General features: G+C 32.3%; 1 long non-coding RNA gene across 1 annotated transcript; it reads left to right on the top strand.

Moving 5' to 3' along the window:
• Positions 1–258: 258 nt before the first annotated feature.
• LOC148764230 (uncharacterized) lies at positions 259–2,155 on the top strand. Its single transcript, XR_016024449.1, has 3 exons — positions 259–358; positions 1,015–1,088; positions 1,959–2,155. It is a non-coding gene; the product is annotated as an uncharacterized LOC148764230 (long non-coding RNA).
• The last annotated feature ends 19,518 nt before the right edge of the window (positions 2,156–21,673 follow it).

Raw genomic sequence — 21,673 nt, forward strand, 5'->3', positions numbered from 1 at the left:
TGTAATTTTTGAAAAGTTCGGGGGCAAAAGTGTAATTTTGAAAAATTTGCTCCACCAAAACTTTGGAAAAATCTGGAAATTTCACTTAAGACTTGGATAAGTCAAAGGGAATGCATGGTGAAAAAAATAGGACAAGTGGATGGCTAGAAAAAAAATGAATTAATAAAATATTTAAAATATGAATAAAATAATATTATTTCATTAAACAATAAAAAGGCATAAAAAAAATCAGCCCACCCATTCTTCTTCTTCAACATTCGGCCAAGCAAGAAACAAGAGAGAGAAAGGAGAAAACAAAACCCTAGAGAGAGAAAATCAAAGAAAAAGTGTGAATTTTCAAGGAAATTAAGTGAAAAAGGTGAGATTTTTTCTATTAAGCTTGAGTTTTCTTATTCCCAAGCATTTCTCTTTATTTTCCATGATTAAATTACATGTTTTCATGATGAATTCAATTCTGAAAAAATGGGTTAGGAGAGAGAAAGTTGTTGGATTTATTTGATTTTAATTTATATTAGTGTTTAGTGTTAGTTTAGCATGTTTATGAGTAAAACAACAAGAAAAATATTTATCTTCTCCATGAATTTCCCTAGGCCGAATCTAGCCAATGGTATGTGAGGATGAGGTTGACTTTATTTTAAGAGAATTGGGTGGAAAAATGATGAATTATGAGGTTGGAAATTAAATGGGAATTTTCGATGCAATAAATTGAAATTTTTACCCACTAGGGGTAAAAGCATAATTTATAGTATGGACTGATAAATTGGACTAAATTCACAATCATTGAGGTATTGTGGATATAATTGGATAATTGAAATTGAAATGGATGGAATTGGAGTCGAATTAGGGATTTTAGGAATTTACACCGTGTATAGGCGAGTTAGGTTGGACATCGCAATTAAGCGATTGTCTAGACATTTCAAATCCTATCTAGTGCATACGCATGGATAAGAGCCTAAAATAATTTATGATAAATTGACACAATTTATTGAATTTTGTATCATGGATTATGGATAGGTGGTGAGTCAATTGTTTCGGGTAAGAGACTGCACCCGAGGGTGGAAGATAGGAGTATTTCTACTCCTAATACTGTGAGTAAACTTATTATCGTCTTAATTATCTTGAGTAGTTTTATACAATTGTGTGATTTTATAAAAAAATGAGTTTAAATGGTAAATTGCTATGTTTTAAGAGAAATCGTAATTTTATAAAATGATTTTATAAATTTTCTGGAAAATCGAATATTGGTTTTGAAAATAGTGTAATTGGAGACTGCTAGTTTGTGTTGCAAATTTATGGTTTTGAATTGAATGGCTTATGACAATAAATAAGCATGAATGGCTAAACTGATTTTGGTGTTATAATTATTTATACTATGTATTCAGCCTTGAGAGGCTAGGTTGCGATAAATTGCCATGTCATGCTAGAATGAATTTTATTGATTGGTGGATTATATATTAATTATTTACTGCAGAGGGGGTTCCGTGGACCAGCCTATTAGAGGGGCACGGTAAACTCCATTATATTATTACCTCGAACGGAGAGGCGCGTAGGGTATTTCCTGGGGTAAAGCTTAGGGTTCACTTCACGCTAAACCACCACGTGAAGGGGAACTCAGCCAACGCCAAGGAACGGCTGTATTTTCTCAAACTAAAAATATATTTTAAGTGTATACAAAAATTTTAACAGCCTTGGCGGACTTGGTTGAATGCCCTGCGCAAGGTATCACCGAGTATGAGTTTTGGCACGAGCCAAAGTTTTAAGAAATTCATAAGCCAAGTTGATTACTCGATTTATATGGATTGATTTTATTTGGTTGAAATGAACTGAAAGGTAATGAAATTACAGTATGATGACTTATTTTAATTGTCTCAATTTACTCGGCTTTAGATACTTTAGATGGTATCTGTTTACTCACTGGGATTATAAAATCTCACCCCTTCTTCCTATACATTTTTCAGGCTCAGGACAGTTTGTAGATAGTCGAGTAGGACGAGAACTAAGCTCGAAACTGCATTATAGAAAGTAAGAGTTCACAATCTTACATCTTCTTAGTCAATTGGAGCCCACGTGTCACTGTAAAAGAAATTTTATGCTTTGGTTATTTGTTTTATAGTATATATGAATATAATTATCTTTTACGCTATAAGAATTATGTACCGATAGTTTTATGAAAATTATTTTATAAGAAAATAGTTTATTTTATTGAATATTTTTATCATATTTAAATGGTCAAATTTTCACTTCAAATGAACATTTTAGATACTTAATTTTTTTTTTATCATTAAATATATATTTTCGGCTTACCTACTACATTTTTAGCAAGTTTGGAGGTTTTCGACAAAAATGACGAAAATGTCCCTGTGAGCCAAAAAAAAAAACATGTTATGTTATGATTTGGAAACGATTTGTAATCCTTCGTATTTTGATTATTTGATAACTATTGCTCACCGGGGAAGTGCGAAAGCTGATACGAGAGCCTTGCGAGGTTTCGATCGACATTCGGGGTGAAGAATGTTTGTCGAGGCTTCGCGACGGTTGTCACGGGCTCGATGGGGAGTTCCGGGTCGTGACACTATTAAATATCTTTACATCCAAAATTATAACCATGCCTTGGAGTTGGCTGAGTCTCACTCTCACGCGGTGGTCCATGTGAAGTGCACTCAAATCTTTACCTCCAGAGAAACCCTCCACACGGCTCTCCGATCGAGGTAAGGTATATCTGATTCTGTGCCCCCTCTCTTAGGTTGGTCCACAGAACCTCCACTGCAAGGATTATGGATTATTTTATCCACCACCTGATTTATAAAATCTTTATCTGCATGACATGGCAATTTATCACAATCTAACCTCTTAAGGCTGAATACATAGTATATATATAATTTTGATACAAATAGCAACTTTGCCATTCATGCTCACATATTGCTATAAGCCATATAATTTAAAACACAATTTATAACACAAAACGGGCAGTCTCCAATTACTCTATTTTCAAAACCAGTATTCAATTTTTCAGAAAATTTATAAAATCATTTTATAAAATCACAATTTCTCCTAAAACATAGCAATTTACCATTTAAACCCATTTTCTATAAAATCACACAATTATATAAAACTACTCTAGATAATTAAGACGATAACAAGTTTACTCACAATTTTAGGAGTCGATGTACTCCTAATCCCAGTCTTCAAGCACAATCTCTGTACTTTTACCAGTGTAATTTACTCACCACCTATCCACAATGTACAATACATAATTCACCACATCAATGTTTGACCACTATAAAATCAATTCAAGCTCGGTGTATATGCATGATATGATATGCAACTTATCCGACTACCACTTAAATGCGGTGCTGACCTAATTCGGCCTATTACCCGAATAATGACAATTGTGTTATATTTGGCTCCAACTTACTCCATTTCTTTTCTAATACCTCAATTCACCAAACATTATTCAAATAACACCAATTTTTGCATCAAAACCTTCCCATTTCTTCATGGAAAAATTCGGCCATTATAGTGCACTAACACCGTGATTTTTCCTACTTAATTTTTTCACCATTATTCATCATTTTCTAAGCCATTTCTCTTAAAATAGTAACAATCCATCACCCACACACATCAAGGAAGATTCGGCCATGAAAATTCATGGGGAAAATGGATTCCTTTCTTGCTGTTTTGCTTCTAAATATGCTAAACTAACTAAAAACACTAACATATCTTAAAATCAAATCAATCCAATATCTTTCTCTCTCCTTACCCATTTTGACCAGCCATGAATTCATCATGAAAACATGTAATTTAACCATCAAAAATAAGAAGAAAAGCATGGGAAAGGTAGATCACAAGTCAAAATCAAGAAATTTTAACTTTTGTTACTTGTTTCCTTGAATTTCCCACACTTTTCTCTTGAAATTCTTCATCTAGGGTTTGTTCTTCCTTTCTTTCCCTCTCTTCCTTGCTTGGCTGAATATTTGGAGAGATAATGGGCTGATTTATGCTGATTTTAAAGTTAAATAATAAAATATCCTAAGCTTGACACATGGCATGTTTCCATTGGTTCAAATTTTAAATATTTGATTTTTAATTCTTAAATTCTCTACCACACATTTCTCATGTTTATCCATTTCCATGATGAATAAAATCCCTTGGTTTGGATAAATTTCAGGGTAAAAATTTACCGATTTGCCCCTGGGATGACAAAATTACCATTTTGCCCTTATACTCCAAATTATATCGAAATTAAAATTTTTCACTTCTAAACCTGAAATCATACTTCAATTACTCAAATCATACTCCAATAAGTCAAATGGGGCTAAAAAAATCTTTTCTAAAATTCCTATTTTGTCTCCAAGTAGCAAATGATCATTTTGCCCATGGATAGTGAAAATTTCGGTTTGACTCCAAATTGATCCTCGAACTCCAAATCACCATTTTAAATCATTCTTGGATTGTAAAACTCTTAATTTCACCTTAAAATTCCTATTTGAACTAGTTCGAGGCTTAATCGACTTAATGGTACCATTAGGGGCAATATCGTCTTTTAACGATTTCTCAAACTTCTTAAATATGTAACCATTCTATTGAGCATGTAAATGATATCGTAATTATTTTATAGAACAGAGTTTCACATTATTCTTCTTTATTCCTCTTTTTCTTGAAAGAACTCAAAATATTTTTTTTCAATTAAAAACATTCATTGACTAAATTTATATGCATAATAATGTTTTTTCATTAAATTATTCTAAATTATGTTATTTTTTAAAGATATTTCCAAAGAAAAAAAAGAATAAAGGTGAATAAAAAAAATTAGAAAAAAATTAGAAAAGGTGCAGAAAGCAAAACATTTTTTAATTGGTTTCGTTGCCTGTTTCTTCAATATATTTTTCTTTCCTTTTTTTTTATTTAGTTTTCTTGCCCACTTTTTCAATTTTATCTCTTCTTTTTTTAGATAAAAAGACTAAAATACCCTTAGAACACTTTTATGAACCCTACACCTTAAAACCAATATATTATAGAGGTCTTAATGAAGTTGAAAGTGACATCGTGGCTGTGTTAAATTTCTTGATACCTTTATTGAAAATAAATCTAAATTGCAAATTTTATATTTGATGTATTATAATGGATAAATTTTATATATTATTAGTGAAAACACCTCCAATTGCATTTCTATGAAAAGCATCATTCTCAATTGTCGTTGTGAACATTCTTCAAAGCAACATGATTTGTTTATTCACTCATTTTAGATAAAATCATTTAATAATTTTTTCTGATTTTTACGAGTTTTATTTCTGATTGATCTCAATTGTTATGGGTTCAGGTCAATAGAGGTTTGCGTCTTTCTCAATTGATCTCAACTCGTATAACAGCGCGAGAATCCTACATATCCTTTGAAGAACTACTTAGAGGGTAACGTGGTACTTGTAGCCGTTAGTTTTCTGAAGTAACATAGATTCAATCTTTGCTGAATGAGCTCAAAGTTAATCTTTCTGGTTCACCAATTAGATATTGTGATAATCTCAATGCAACTTATACATGTGTGGATCCGACCTTTCGTATAAGGATGAAAACATACGGATTTATATTTTCCTTTTGTTCGAGAAGTGGTGAATCATGGCCGGTTGCAAGTTAAGCATTTCTCTATAGTTGATCAGTTAGTAGATGCACTTACCAAGCGTCAAAGCTGTTATTATTTGTTATTCATTTACATAGTCATATAAAGAAGAGAGATGCTATTAAGTGTCCTAAGTTTTATTTATTTATTTTTAACATGAAGAAGGAAATTGTTAAAAGTATTATTTTTAGAAGACATAATGTTCAAAAAAGTGTCTGAACTAGTAAAAAATATTCAAATAAGCATTTATTCTTCTATTACATCCAATCAAACCCTTATAATTATATTTTGGGTCAAATAAATTTTTATAATTAATAGTTGACTAATTACAATTAGTAAAAATATCACTTGTTATTTGATATCCACATGGAGATGATGTGGTATTGATGTGTCGAGGTAAAAATTGTCACATATCCATGTCATTATGCTACATCAACATGCCATGTTATTATCTATTATGAAATTTCAACATGTCGTGTCAGCATCATATATTATAGATTTACAAGTAGTACTTTGACTAAGTCAATCATTAGTTATAAGGGCTTATTTAATATAAAATAAAAGTATAAGAGTTTAGTTTGACTCAAAATAAAAATATAGAAACTTGATTGAATGTAATAAAAGAATAAAGACTTATTTGAATTTTCTTAAATAGTTTAGAATTTTTTAGATAATATACTTTTTTAAAATTATTCTAGTATTTAATGGAATACGACTTATATTTCATGAAAACATCATTTAAGGGAAAATAAAGTGATGAAACAATATCTTAGTCAACCCTAAAGAAGTTAGGCAATTGAAGAAATTAACAGAGCCAGAATGAAAAGCTTTACTTCTAACTTTTGACTATGGTTATGGTGTTAATAATGAAGAATGGAATACAAAACGAGCAGACAGTTTTGAGTTCTAAAGGAGTGGGTGCATCTCCTTTGACCAAGTGGCAGAAGTGGTGCAACCGATCATAAATTATTCCAATTTCTTCCAAGCTTCAATTTTCCAACAAAGTTGGATTTGACATGTGGAACTCATATTGGTCTCTCCATAACTATGAGTAAATAGTTTTAATACTGAGAGTTGGACCAACCAGCTCCCAACCACCTTATCCTCATTGGTCAATCCTAACGATTAATTAACTACCCGTCTACCATTTCCTCTAGCTGCTGCTTTCAACATTACACATGAACTGATTAAGCCAACATGTGTTTGGGTGCATATGTAATCATAAATCAAATGGTAGGAGATAGTCTTTTATCTCACCTTCTCTTTTGACTTTTCATATTCGAATCCCAAAGCTTCAAATTGGAGTACTCTTTAGGGTTTTAACTACTAGGGCGTCTCTTTGGGACATTGATTAAGACAATTGTCAAAACACATGCGAGAGAAAGACTATCTCTTACTCATGTTTACATCTAAACAGTTGAAGCTGTGGGTCGGATGCTTTTCATAGATTAAAATCATTAATTCGATTGCCATTCCTACCAAATTTATATTTGACATGCTCTTATTCGGAGAATCTTAATTCTCCAATATAGAAACCATTGATTGAAACTCTCTTCTCCAATAGAGTGACTCTTGGGCCCAGAGAGTAGGCATAGTAAATGAGCTACCCAGAGAAATATGGGACCACGTATTTCCTTGTCAATTTAATTACAAATAAAATAAAATGCATTAATTTCCAGCTTGATTTACAGAATCCGTGACCTAACAAGAAATTTATTCAATATATGAAAATGTGATATAGAAGGTATAGTAATAATGAGAACTAGCTTCCATGCAACACAAATGATAACTAAAACTAATTAATAGCCACCAATTGAACCATCCAATAATTTTAGAACCTAAGTCTTTAATTCATCCTAAAACTGGAAGGATGGGATTGTATGGATGCGGGAGAACTACCCCTTATTGTGTATCTCATGCCCAAGGAGTCGCACACTTATAAAAAACAAAAAATAAAAAACCTCAACAATAATCAATAATTCATTGTAAAAAAACAAATGTGTGTCATATATACTGATTTTACATAATTAGACTATTCTCCATTTATAAAAAAAGAAGTCTGTTAAATTTCTTTGGCAGAAGAAACATACCTTACAGCTTAAATAGGAGCAAAATAATTATTATTTATTAATGTTATTAAGATTAAATTTAAATATTCATCTATCATGAGTTTTTTAAAAAATTGAATTAAAATATATGTAATATATTTTTTCTTCTCTCTCTTTTGGATTTTTTACCTCCCTTAACTGATATTAGTCAATCATTCCTTCTGTATCATTTTGTTTGTCTCTATTTAAACTTTTATTGATTTTTTTGTAGGAAACAAGAACCAAGCATGATTAATGAAATTTAAGAATATCAAGGGTCTTTGTCAAGGAATCACATTTTTTAGAACCAAAATTCCCTTAAAGGCTTCAAAAAAAAAAAAATTCCCTTAAAGGCTTTCAACTGGCAAACTAGCATACAAAGTCAACAAACACAAGGCAAGAAACAGTGCCAACATGAAGCATACTGGTGCAACTCATAGGTGATCAATTCTATAAGATATGATCACTGAAAATTGTAACATCTTGATGTTGGGTGAGGCTGATCATTCATCAAATACAAATAAAACGCAACAAAAATAAATTCAAAAGAAATAAATTACGTCTCACCCACTTAGGATCTCTTTCATGCCAAATTGAGTATAGAATTAAATTAATAAATAAAATATATGATCATATTATTTTACCTAAATAACAAAGGTTGATAAATCCTTTGTTAAACCAACAAATCAACCTTCAAAAAGCTCAACCACCTCAGCCTGGTTGTTGCAAACCAATGTTGTCCAAGAAATCCTTGTGCAACCTCTAATGGCGATCTACACCGATGAATTAGAAAATCCTTCTTTAAGGATTGGGAGTGCTATGCCTTGACAATGTGCTAGCAAAGATGAGTTTCAAAAACTCATAATCCACACAAAAATTTTGGGGTTGAATACATAAACGAAATCAAGTGAATGAAAAACTATTTTTCTTCAAACAAGGAATGGCAAGACAAAAAGAATTTCTAATGTGTCGTTCTCTCTCATTTTTGTTTGGAGGCTATAGCAAGGTATTTGTACCTTGGATTAATTTTAAACCTTAATTGTAAAGCTATTTTGTAATTGCCAACTAATCTAATAATTTGGTTAAACAATTTAATTAAGTCCTTAAAAAGCCCAGTTAACTTAATTGTTTAATTTAATCAATTAGGCCCAATAACTTAATTAAACAATTTAGGTAATTAAGCCCAACAATTAATTAAACAATTTTAATTAATTAGGCCCAATGACTTAATTAAACAAATTTAATCAATTAGACTGAATGACTTAATTGTTTAATTTAATTAATTAGGCCCAATGACTTAATTAAATAATTTAATTAATTAGGCCCAATGATTTAATTAAGAAATTTAATTAATTAGGCACAACTTAATTAAACAATTTTAATCAAGTGCTTGAGAAGCTCATAGCTTCTAATTTGATTAAGTCCAACTTAATCACCTCTCCCATTTTATTTTTAACATTCATTTTAGGTGCGTGACCCATTAGGCTTCCAACATGTTGGCAATAAACTCAACATATAATTCTTAAGTTAAACTTAGAATTAGATAAATTTAAACTACTTTAAATTTATCATTAATCAAGTCAACTATCTAGAGTTCATAGACCAAGATTGAGATCTAACAATCCATTATGGCCACCTAAATGTTAGAAGAGTCAAGATGGTTTGACTTAACCTTTTAATGATCAGTCTTTCAATGTAATTCATTCCCCCATCATATATCTCGAAGATGATAAGAGCATGTTGCAGTGTCTACTTTTATTGATCTCCATATTTGTGTTTAAAGTTTGATCATCAATTTTATAAAGACTTCTGAAACTCCTTTCATAATCTTCAAGTCGCTTTAGCTAAGGACTTTAATAAGCTAATATCAACCAAGAACAGTTAGGATATGTCCCCTGCATTACTTGGGGTGACGATTCCTATCTGGAGCACTCATTTGCCTTCACATACTTCATGCTATACCCAAAAACATCTTGTTTTGGCATCCTTGGTTAGGCACCTGTAAGGATGAAACCAAAGCATAACACTCTACACATTAGACAACCTAGTATCTCAAGTCTAAGGACTATTTACACAACTAACACATAAGAAGTATTGCATATACACTTGAGTGAAATACCAAATGGACTTCTCATGACGGGTCATGTTTAGTGAACTTGCTATCTTAAGCAAGCACCTATATTTTAGTTTCAAGTATCTCTATACTTTAATCTATGAGATCGATTGCTTACTTCTAAAGTAAAAAACGTAGAATATACTAGTCTCTAAGCATCATTGATGTCCAGTCTCAATGATACATTGACCAGGAACATTTTGAGATTATGCTTTGATGCATAGGGATCTCATAACTGCAACCTATTATAATTACTTTGTAAGGCATATTAATCTTATGGACTTAATCCAATTACACGTATAACTCATTATAATTGAAGTCTTATTGACAAAGGAAAACCTTTAATTATTCAACATGAACGATATTGTTGCATGATTGGAATTAAGCCTTAACCAATCCCAATTGGTTGTAGGGCTCATCCCAACACTTGATTACTAATTGTTAATAGGCACAAAAAAGAGTTGAGGATTAAGACAAGTATATAAGAGTTTCACTCGATATTCTTAAGTCATTTGAAAGAGAAAAGCTTAAATTGGATAATGGAACAAGAAGGAAAATATTGAAATGAAGTGAAAACAGCTTAACTTTAATTCAGTATTAAGTAGGATCGATGCCTATTGGGGTAAATGTCGATTGTTAGTGTTGAAGGTGTGGAAGGTATTCTGTTTTGGAAAGTTAAGATTGACCCTTAAGTGGGGGAGGTTGATCTTTGGAGCAAGCAATAGTTGGAAAAAGATTTTAATGGTGTAGAATCGACCCTTAAAATGTATAGGTCGATCCATGGCTGTTGGAAACTTAAAAATTCTTCCAAGGTAAGGTAAGATCGATCCTTGGTGAGGTATAGGTTGATCCTTGGAACATCCAACGGCTGGACAAGGCTTTTATGGGGTAGGATCTACCCCTTGAAGAGGAAGGGTCGATCCTTGATGAACGAACACTTAGAGAAATGTTTGGAGGGTGTAAAATTGACCTTTTGAGATTTTGGTGTCGATTCTTGAAGTGCGGGGGACATTTGGAAGCCAACAGTGAAGCTAGGATCCTTTTTAAGTGCCAACTCATCAAATTCAACCCATTTTAAGGTGCTAGGATCAACGCCCTTAAGCAAAGGGGTTGATCCCAATAGGGTTATATAGCAAACATTGGGCAGTTCATCCATTTAAGTTTCAAAAGCTTTTCTTTCTTCTCTTCTTGGTTGAGAGCCTTGCATGCATTCCTTGGGTTGTCGAGCTCTAAAATAATTGATATGAAGTTCGAAAAAGTGAGAAATGAGGTAAGGACAAGTTGTTTTGAGGCACAAATTTCAATTTAATTTGTTTAGATTTTAAATTTAAGTTATGTTTCACACTCAGCAAGTTGTCATTCCTTGGTTGAGGACTTCAGGGAGTTTTCTTGGGTTGATTTTTGATCACCAAGGTAAGGAATAATGTATAGATTATAAACATACATTGAGGTGTTTAAATGTTAATTGGAAGTCTAGAAAACTTAGTGATAATGTTGGGAATTTTTTGAATGTTAGGAAAGTGGGAATGTTAATTTGATTAAAGCTCAAGTGTGTGCTAGGAGGTTGGAAGAAAAATGATTGAAGTCTGGTAAAGCTATAGTGAAGTTTTAGAACTGGTTGATTCATAACAATTGGTGGATTGTTGGCTAGTAGGAACTGTTGGTCTTAATGGAGTGCTAGAGGGAGAGGGTGAGTAGAACTTAAAAAATATTTTGAAGGTAGCCCTTGAGGTTGAAAAACGTTTTGTGTAATTTTGAAATAGAAAGTTTAAACTTGTTGAAGTTAAAAGACACCAAGTAAGGGGAAGGTAGAGAGAAGTAGACAAAACACAAATATTTATAGCGGTTTAGTCCCATTGACCTACATCCACTACCTTGATCTCCTAATCAAGGTTTTTTAACTTAACTTCAGTAAACCAATGGAATTAAAAGGTTCCACCAAGCTTTCACACCGTGGGCTTTTAATCGAAGCTCTAAACCCTTATAATAATCCCTAAGCCTTCCAAGCTTAGCTACCCCTTAGAGTGTCTCACACACTCTAAGTAAATAAGAAATGGAGTAGAGATGAAGTACAGTTGATCACCTAGTTGATGTAAGATATACAAAATTCAATTAAAACAATTTTACAAAAAATATAAGTGAAATACAAGTGTAAAGAGAAGGTTTTTAGTCTTTTAAGCTCAAAATAACTCTTGCTAACTTCTCTCACCCATTTCTAACCATTTTAACCTCTATTTATACTTGAAGGACAATTTTTAGCCATTAGAAATAGATTTAGGTCAGAAATAGCCGTTATTTTGTCTTATAGCGACTCTTTTCAAATTGCTAGCATTGACTCCTTAATTGATTAGAGGTGAGCATTAACTGGTTAAAGCTTTTCAATCTGGCAATCTGCTTCACTGTGTTAATCGGTTAAAGGTTGCTTTAACCTATTAAGGAAATTATGTTTTCAGACTTCTCCAACTAGCAGTCTTCTTGGTTAGTCCTCCCTTTAATTGATTGACCTTTTCTTCCTTCAACTTTAACAAATTAAAATAAGCATTAATTGATTAAATTATCTTCAAATTTGAGTTCCTTCAATTGGTGCTCTTCAATGGTCAACTTCAATTTAAATTTGAATTTTGATGCTTTTTATGTACTTCAAGTTGACCATTAATCGATTAACCCTTTTGGTTAACCGATTAATAACCTTTTGTTTTGTGTCTAGTACCTTCTTAACTAATTAAGCTTTGTGTTAATCAGTTAAGACCCTTTTGCTTGCCCTTAGTGTAGTGCCTATAATTGCTTTAACTAATTAAGAATCATTATTAATTAGTTAAAACTAATTTGTCTTCATTAAAGCTTTTTCTTCTTTACATGTTTAACCAATTAACCCATCTTGCAACTAAATAGGCATCTTGAAGCACTTTCAAACAATAGATATGTTAAGAAATTTAAGCTTTCTCCTGCATACTCAAATAATATAATTAGACACCAATAAATAAGGAATGTTTTGTTATCATAAAAAGCATATGAAGTCAACATTCTCTCTTTTTTTGATGACCACAAAACACTCCTCGATTAAGAGTGCAATGTCTATGTTTAGTATGAATGCTTTAAATCTTTATGTATAATGAGGATTCTTCCTCCTTAGTTAATACATCTAGTTTTCTTTAAAAATTTGCAATAAAAATTCACAATATCCACAGTAGCTAAACAAGATATACAATATCCATAGTAACTAAGCAAGATATATTCAATATCTATAATAATTAGCACATAATAAACAACAAAACTATAACTAAGCATCACACACAACAAATTAAACATAAAGACCTATCAAACTCTATTTAACTTAGCTTTTTTTTTTCCCTCTTTTGTCATCATTAAAAAGGATATTCAAAAATCCCCTTTAATGAGTGCATCTAGATTTAAAGAAAATTAGGCATTCATGTACAAATAGTTTTTTTCATCAAACACAATAGCAAACGCAACAGTTCTTTGTTCTTTATCCCCCATTCTATCATTATTAAAAAAAAGGTTAAAGGTTAAACAAGGTTAATTCAAACGCGATGCAAAAAGAGAAGGGATAAAGGAGATAATCAACTTTAACCATAATCTTACTCCCTCTTAAGAAAATCATGAAACTAATAAGTTCCCAATTTTTAAAACACCAAATGTTAAGAGAGAAATCTTGAGCCTAAAATAAATGAGTATTAAGTAAATATTCATCATGTTTATTTAATACTCAAGTATTCATGGAACTTGATGAGTATGAGCATTTAAATAGGTGTTCAATATACGTAAAGTAGTTCCTAAGCATGTCTAAGGTATCATTAGTTATCAAGCATCATTCTCAACTAACATTAAGCATTATCAATAACTAATCATCATCAAGCATTTATTATTTATTCTTAATGTCTATTTAGCAAGTATCACCAAGCAATACCAATCAAGCATTTCCATGAAATTCCCTAATTCATATATAAAAGAGCAACTCAAGGAAAAAAATTAAGCATCCTTAATTACTATCTTTAGCAAGAATTCCATGAAATATTCTCCAAATCATGTATGAAATTATCAAAACAAGGAGAATTTTCACATCGAGAAAATATCATTATTAATGAAGCATTACCAAAGCATTTTGCACTTATTGCAATCATGTAAAAGAATATTATGATCAAGTAAGCACAAATATGATTACAAGAAATAAAATGGTGATCTTCATTAATCATGAATCTAATTTGTTTTACAAAATGCAAGCATGAATATAAATTATATAGACATATACCAATCAAAAATATGCAAGCACTGAAATTCAAGGTACATGTTATTTCTCAATAATTCATGATTCATGAGTGATATTAATTGTTATGGAATATTGAAAATAAAGCACTCAACTCATGAATATGTTTAAAATGAACATCCAAGCATCAATGAATACTAGTTGTCAATAATCAAGAAATGAGTATTCAATGAAAGCACATTAGGCATTCACTGCTCACTTTTCATTTGACATTCTATGTTATTTATAATAACCTATGAGCTAAAGTGGATGCACACCAAATATTTAGATCATGTAAACTTTTAACGCTCAACGAAGATATAGTAATATTTAAATCCATAATTAAAGGATATTTCAACTATGTCGACACAAACTCTATGTCATGATCAAACTTGACTTGAGTTATGAAATTAAGCACTCTAAGCAATTCTATCACTCGACTCAAGTTATAGATTTCAATCATTAAGGTCAGGAAAGATTAAAAGTCATGTAAGCATTTGACTTGACAAAAAAAAATAGATGAACCAAAAAAAAGTTTCATTCAGTTTAATGATTTCGTCTTAGTCAATTTTATGAGCCTAGGCAATGATTCAATCTTGAAACAATAATTTAAGTACGAACATCAATCATATTTCACGAATTGTTCCTAGAGTAAGCATTTGAACATTTCAATTCTCAATAAATGATTTTTCAATGTAAGCACATGAGAAATAATAAAATCAAGCACTTATGAAAAATTTCTCTACTTTCAAATTTTGTCAATTAAGCACAAAAGAATTAATATTATCAATATGAGTGCCCTGTTTTGGAAAAAACAAATTCAAGCATTTATGAGAATGTTTTCATTTTTCAACAGGCTTTGTAATTTCAAGAACATGTTTTTGCACCAAATGATCATGAAAGTGTTCATAATGCATGTTTTTAAGGGCCAAGATTGTTTTTAAGCTAACACAGAACCGTTTTAATTGATTAAAGTTCACTTTAATCAGTTAAAACTCTTTTGACTTTAAAACTCAATTTTACTATGAAGCAAATTAATTAGTTAAAAAAAGAATTTTAATCAATTAATTTGAGTAACGTTTGCTCCAGATCTAGTATAATTGATTAAATCATGATTTTAAACAATCACAATTCCATTCTAACTGTGTAAAAAACCTTTTTAATCAATTAAAAGAAGAAATTAAAGCATAATAGACATAAGAATTCATCAAAAACATATTAAATCAATTCAATCCAAGTTCGTGCACATCAAGCTTTCCTAATTCTCTTCTAATTTTACAAAATTGGTCTTCACTCAAAGATTTGTGAAAATATCAGCCAATCGATTCAAGATACCAACAAATTTAATTTTAACTTCTCTTTTAAGCACATGAACTCTAATAAAATGTTGTCTAATCTCAATATACTTATTTCTAGAGTGTTAAACAAGATCGTTTGAGATGTTAATGGCACCTGTATTGTTACAAAAGATAGGAATATTATGCATGGACATGTCAAAGTAATTCAGTGTTGTCTAATCCATAAAATTTGTGCACAACAACTACCTACTAAAATATACTCAACCTCAGCAGTTGAAAGAGCAACTAAATTTTGTTTCTAACAAGACTAAAATACAAGCATGCTTCCATGGAATTGAGAAGTACCACTAGTGCTCTTTTGATCTACTTTGCTACCAGCAAAATCAACATCAGAATAGCTAAAAAGATCAAAAGATGACCCTTTTGGAAACCATAGGCCTAAGCTTTAGGTATCCAAGAGGTATCTAAAGATCTTTTTTACAGTTGCTAAGTGTGACTTCTTTAGGACATGATTAAAATCTTACATAAGGGCATACACTAAACAACTACTTGCTGTTAAATAAAAAAGTGGACCAATCATACCTTTATAGAGCTTTTTGGTCCACATCGTTTACTTTCTTTATTAAGCTTTGTTGAGGAGCCCATTGGCGTTTCAATTGAGTTCACGTTCATCACACCAAATGTTTTCAACATCTCCTTAGTATATTAGCTAGGTTGATAAAGATCCCATCCTCACATTGCTTGATTTGTAGACTAAGGAAGAAATTTAATTCTCCCACCACACTCATTTCCAAACTTACCTTGCATCTCCTTTGCAAAATACTCACATAATTTTCATTAGTAGCACCGAAGACTATATCATCAACATATATTTGAACAACAAGTAAATCATTTTTACTTAATAAACAATGTAGTATCTACACTTTCCCTAGAAAATCCTTTTTCAATAAAAAGTAAGAAAGCCTTTCATACCAAGCTTTAAGAGCTTACTTCAATCTATATAAAGCTTTGTGCAATTTATAAACATGATCAATTGTTTTTAAGAGCATAAGGCAACTTTTCACTATAAAGTATTAGGCACATAATTTCATTGAAGGAATCAACAAGAGTCACCATTACAATTTCTCAAGTTGCAATAGTTTTTATTAATCAAGAGTAAGAAATATTCAATAAATACACAATCAACCTAATATCACCAACAAGACATTATCATATCTCACATAAGGTTGGTGGAACGTACTCCAAAGATTTTATTAAAAATTGTAACGATTGCTCCTCGATTGCTACCGACATTTGAGACCTTCGAGAGAACCCGTTAAGTCCTGAACAAGCCTTATTAGAAATTCTCGTTCACCAATCCATGTTAATTCTTTAAACCAATACTCTCGTGACATGATTTGAACATTAGGTATAATAAATCAACTTGACCTTTAATCCATATTATCATATGTTAATACATTATAGTCTAAAATTTCCAATTAAATATTTATATTGAGACTAGTGTTCATTTACAAAAGAAAAATAAGGTACAGTGACTCGACCTTTAGTAGCGGAGCGACTCGGAATAAGATGCTATGAGATGCCTTTACCTATCTACGGTGGACAATGATTGCCGATTTAATGTACGCTAGGCCGATCACTATCTGCAAAAGGGAAATAAGGGGGGTGAGTCTCACAAACTCAGTGATCATTGACTCCATAAGCAGGGTGTAGATGGGAAACAAGCTAAGAGCAGAAGATTTGAATGTTAAAACATAAAAGTATGCATAAACCAATTAAAATGAAATGAAGCATTTGTGCCTTATTTGTAAAATCAGGAATTTTAGTGCAACGTAATCATTTAACAATAAATGTATCCAAACTAGTATAAGTATAAGATTTCCTATCTTTGAATTCATTTTATAGCTTTACTCAAATCAATCCAACATAAACATGCATGCTCCCATGAAATCAAATATTATTAAAGCTTATACACAAATTCGCAAATTGCCTCATACGTGAAGAGTTAAATCCAACATCATAATATAAATAAGGGAGCTTCGAAAAATCTTATAATTCTCACTATGCTAAAGAATACGTATTGAAAACCCAAAGAGATATCACTCTCAAGTAGGTAATTGTAAATAACAACCTGTGGACCCACTTCCATGTAATAACATCCGGGAGCTTCGCTCTACCAGATCTCACAGCCATGGCAGTCTTGACGATGTTGGCTGACATCAGAGAAATCAAGCGATCGCAACCGTGTATATCAACTTGTGGCCAAGCCACATATAACAACTTGTGCCCTTGTCACGTATAATCACAGACCGTGGTCCCCGCCAAGTTTAACAGCCCATCGGTGACCCAAAGATTCTTTAGCTAGAGCTCACTTGTGTATAAGGGTCACACTATCCTGATGTGACATTCGACCTACTCTCAAATCTCTCAATTTGACAAAACCATTTAAAAATCAAGTTGGGTTTCCAAAAGCTCATTTCAAATCCATTTCAAAAGTACCAATCATAATAACATGATAAAACCTCTTTTTGTAAGACTTTGCAATGTAAAACCTTTGCATGAATTTTAAATATCAAGTAAGCATGGTGAATATATATAATTTGTTCATAAATGCACATTAAAAAAATCAATAAGGCACACTTTGATACAAATCGTGGTAAAAAGCTTGTTTCTTGGTTTGCAAATCCTTTTACATATATAACTTACATATATATATATATAGCCAAAACAATTTCAAACATTATTGCATCCACAATCGCCTAGTATTTCCACCAGCTCATGCTTTCCACAATAATAGTTTGTAAATCTCTCCAAACCAAGTATACAAATCACTTACTAATTTCTAACAACACATGCTTTCCATAATGGCATTAAATAAATCATCGATAAATTACTTTACATATAATATTGAATCTTTTGAAATAGACACCCCCTACTCACTTTACAATAGCGAGATACTATGTCGTTATTGATTCGGATGCGTATCTAGCTAATTCTACTTACAGATCACCCGTCACTTCCTTCTATACGCCACCACAACACATTTTCTTTACTTTTACACTTCCTAGCAACCATTCAAACTCAATGCATTTAATTATACTCATATACGGGCAGCACATCAATCAATAAATCCTTAACCTAATTTCATAGTTTTCATCGATATTACTCACAATTATTTAACATATAATCCATATACTTCAACCAACTAAAGCTTGCACAACACCATGTAGTCACATTGCGTGCTTACTTTTTAGTTTTAGCTTGAGTTCCACAAACCAAGTTCACAATTTTCTCACATCCATGGTCACCATTGCTGCCACAAGCACAAACAATTAGCACACATCTCATTTCTTCTTTCTACTTGTGATTTAGAGATTAGAACACTTACCCATTACTTAATCTAGCTCAAAATCACCATGCATTCCAAGATCCTCCTACATGCATACATCGGGTTCTTTGAATCTTTGTAGATTCTTGCTACCACAAACATAATCTCACATCACAATCAGTTTACAAAGCATGCATTCAACAAAATCATAACTTGCACCTTCTTTACCTTAGAATCACCAAGCCGATCCTCCACTTTGTCCTTCAAGCTTTAACAATTGCATGCATGTCACGATCTAAATTTTCAGGCCATGACCAGAGCATGGGCCCAATGGACGTAGCCTAGTAAGCCTAAGCAAGCCTATCTATATGACTTATTTATCATTCCATCAAAGTTCTTAAAGTCACATTTCATAATTTCAATTCGAAATATTGATAACGATTGCCAACTAGTCGTGGTATTACTAATCAAAATATACCTATAAGGTCTAAGGCATGCATCTTAGTACTTTACTTCACATGTATGTATTTACAACAAAAAAATGACTATTGGCTTTCAGCGGAGTGACCAAGGTGAAGGTGCAGCTACGGAATGCCAAAATACCTACCAAGGATACGAATCTACGAGGGCACCTCGACCTAGTTACCGGCTGCCTCTTGATTTGAAAACATGAAGTTGAAAACGGTGAGTATAAACCTAGTGAGTGAACAAGGAAGGGAACAAGCAAACGATAAGGACAATTTAAAGAAATCATGATGCATTTATTTTTTTCAAAAACAATGCAATTTAGTTTAGTTCTGATTAAAACCCCTCATTAAACCCTTAATGAGTTAATCACTTGGCGAAAAGGATCCATGCACAACAAAGGATTCGAAGAGTGAAAATTTTACTAATATTCAAGCAAGTCAAGTCAAGTAAAACGACGGGTCCTTGCTGCAACGAAATTTCATTCTCGCTGCAACGAAATTTGGGCTCAAATTATCAACTGGACGAGGGTTTCTCAACTGGCTGAGGGTTTCTCTCTAAAACCCCTCTTGTCAAACTTAATTAAATAAATTCCTTAATGTTGGGAGTCCATGATCAACTACGATATTATTGAAATGGAAAATGGGACAGCAATCAAACAAGGTAGAATGCAGGACAGAAAGTTTTCTCACTGCAACGAGATTCGGTTGGCAAAATAGAATGTTTCTCACTACAGCGAGTATAAATCTCACTGCAGCAAGAAGCATCAGCAACTTCCTCGCTGCAGCAAGAACCAGGCCAGTACAACCCTCTAAACCTGAGACTTTTTCGCTGTAGCGAGAAATAGAACACTAACAATAAATTTTCATTCTCTCAAGGAAAGGCCATTTAGCTGCAAAGACAAAAATCAACTTGAACATGCTTAGAAATTCCCAAGGCTTAACATGCAAGATTCACATGTATTACAACCATATAGCATACTCATGAACTTTCTACAACACACATATTTATCTATATATATATATATACACATCATCATGTATACCATCCCACCATCATCAGCTCATGTGCACTCCCCATTCACACATAAATGGGTCATCAGCAGCTCATGTGCACTCCACACCACACATAGCTGGGTCATCATCAGCTCATGTGCATTCCCACACGCATATAGCTAGGTCATCATTATCACATAAAAAAAAAAAAATCCAAGGCATACTATACATATCAACATATTGTAATAACACATGAACCATTATATGGCACACTTTCACAAGATAGAAACATTAACCAAAGGCTTGTTCCCTAGGTAGATTTTTAAGGAAAAGTTGGATAGAATCGTTCAAATGTTTTGTGCAAATACATTCACATTCCTAAAACAATTTTGAAATGAAAGTTCACTCACCAGTATTTGTTAAATCTTTACTCAACTTCAACTTTCTCTAATGGTCCAAATGGGGCGGTGGGGCTTCGTTGGAACCTATCATCACATTAGCATCACAATTAACTTAATTCATACAACTATAAATTCTAAAAGCTATCTCCTAACTAGCATCCCATTGCCATTAAGTAGCTATCTATTTTTACTATCCTAATCACTTTAAAATGAATGATCAATCTCAACTACAAAACACTCACAAGTCTAATCACTAGCCATTCTCAACACTTAAAAAAAATCAACTCTAATTTACTACTCACCTTGGTAGCTTTGTAAATTTGAAATTCTTTCCAATAATTTTGCAAGCTATTATAAAAGCTCCCTCTTTCTCTTTTTAAACACCTAGCTTGTGAGAGAAAGTATGAAAGTAAGATTTTTCAAGGGTTTTAAAGTGAGAGAGTTAAAGAGCACAAAGGTTTTATGAAAAGGTGCACAAAAGCATGAAAAATGGAGCTAACTTGAGAAAGTTATGGAAGCTTGAAGAGAACTCCCATGGAGATGAAGAAACGTGAGAGGGAAGAAGGAAAAAAAAGAAAAAGCTGTTGGAAATGTGAGAAGAAGCTGCTGGAAGATGATATTTATAGCTCAAGCTTATCCAACTCCACTTAAATTACGAAAATGCCCTTAGCAAGTTAGCTTATTCTTCTCCAATCCTTTGTGCAGTCTTTTTACTCTTTTGACACTGACGCCAGGTCTACAATGGTATAAAAAAACTCAGGTTTATGAAAACTTAAAATTTGACTTGAGATTAAAAATGACCATTTTGCCCCTACCTTAGAAATCATCATTATTTTTATTTCCTTCGTCCTTTTACCTTTGTTTTCATCATTCATTTATGCCTTAGGCCTACTTAGGCCTTAATATTGTTTGAAAGCCTACTTCTAAGGGATCTTTAAGGAAATGACAAAATTACCCCTGGCCTATGTTATCGTGTCTACACCTAGTTACGAGGCTATATGTGTCACGACCCAAAACCTCCCTAGGGCCCATGACAACCGTCGCAATGTCCCGATGGATACTCGTTACCCGAATTACCAATCGGAACCCTGCAAGGCTTACATATCAA

The sequence above is a fragment of the Theobroma cacao genome, chromosome 2, assembly GCF_053813885.1.
Source record: "Theobroma cacao isolate CCN51 chromosome 2, ASM5381388v1, whole genome shotgun sequence".
Classification (NCBI taxonomy): domain Eukaryota; kingdom Viridiplantae; phylum Streptophyta; class Magnoliopsida; order Malvales; family Malvaceae; genus Theobroma; species Theobroma cacao.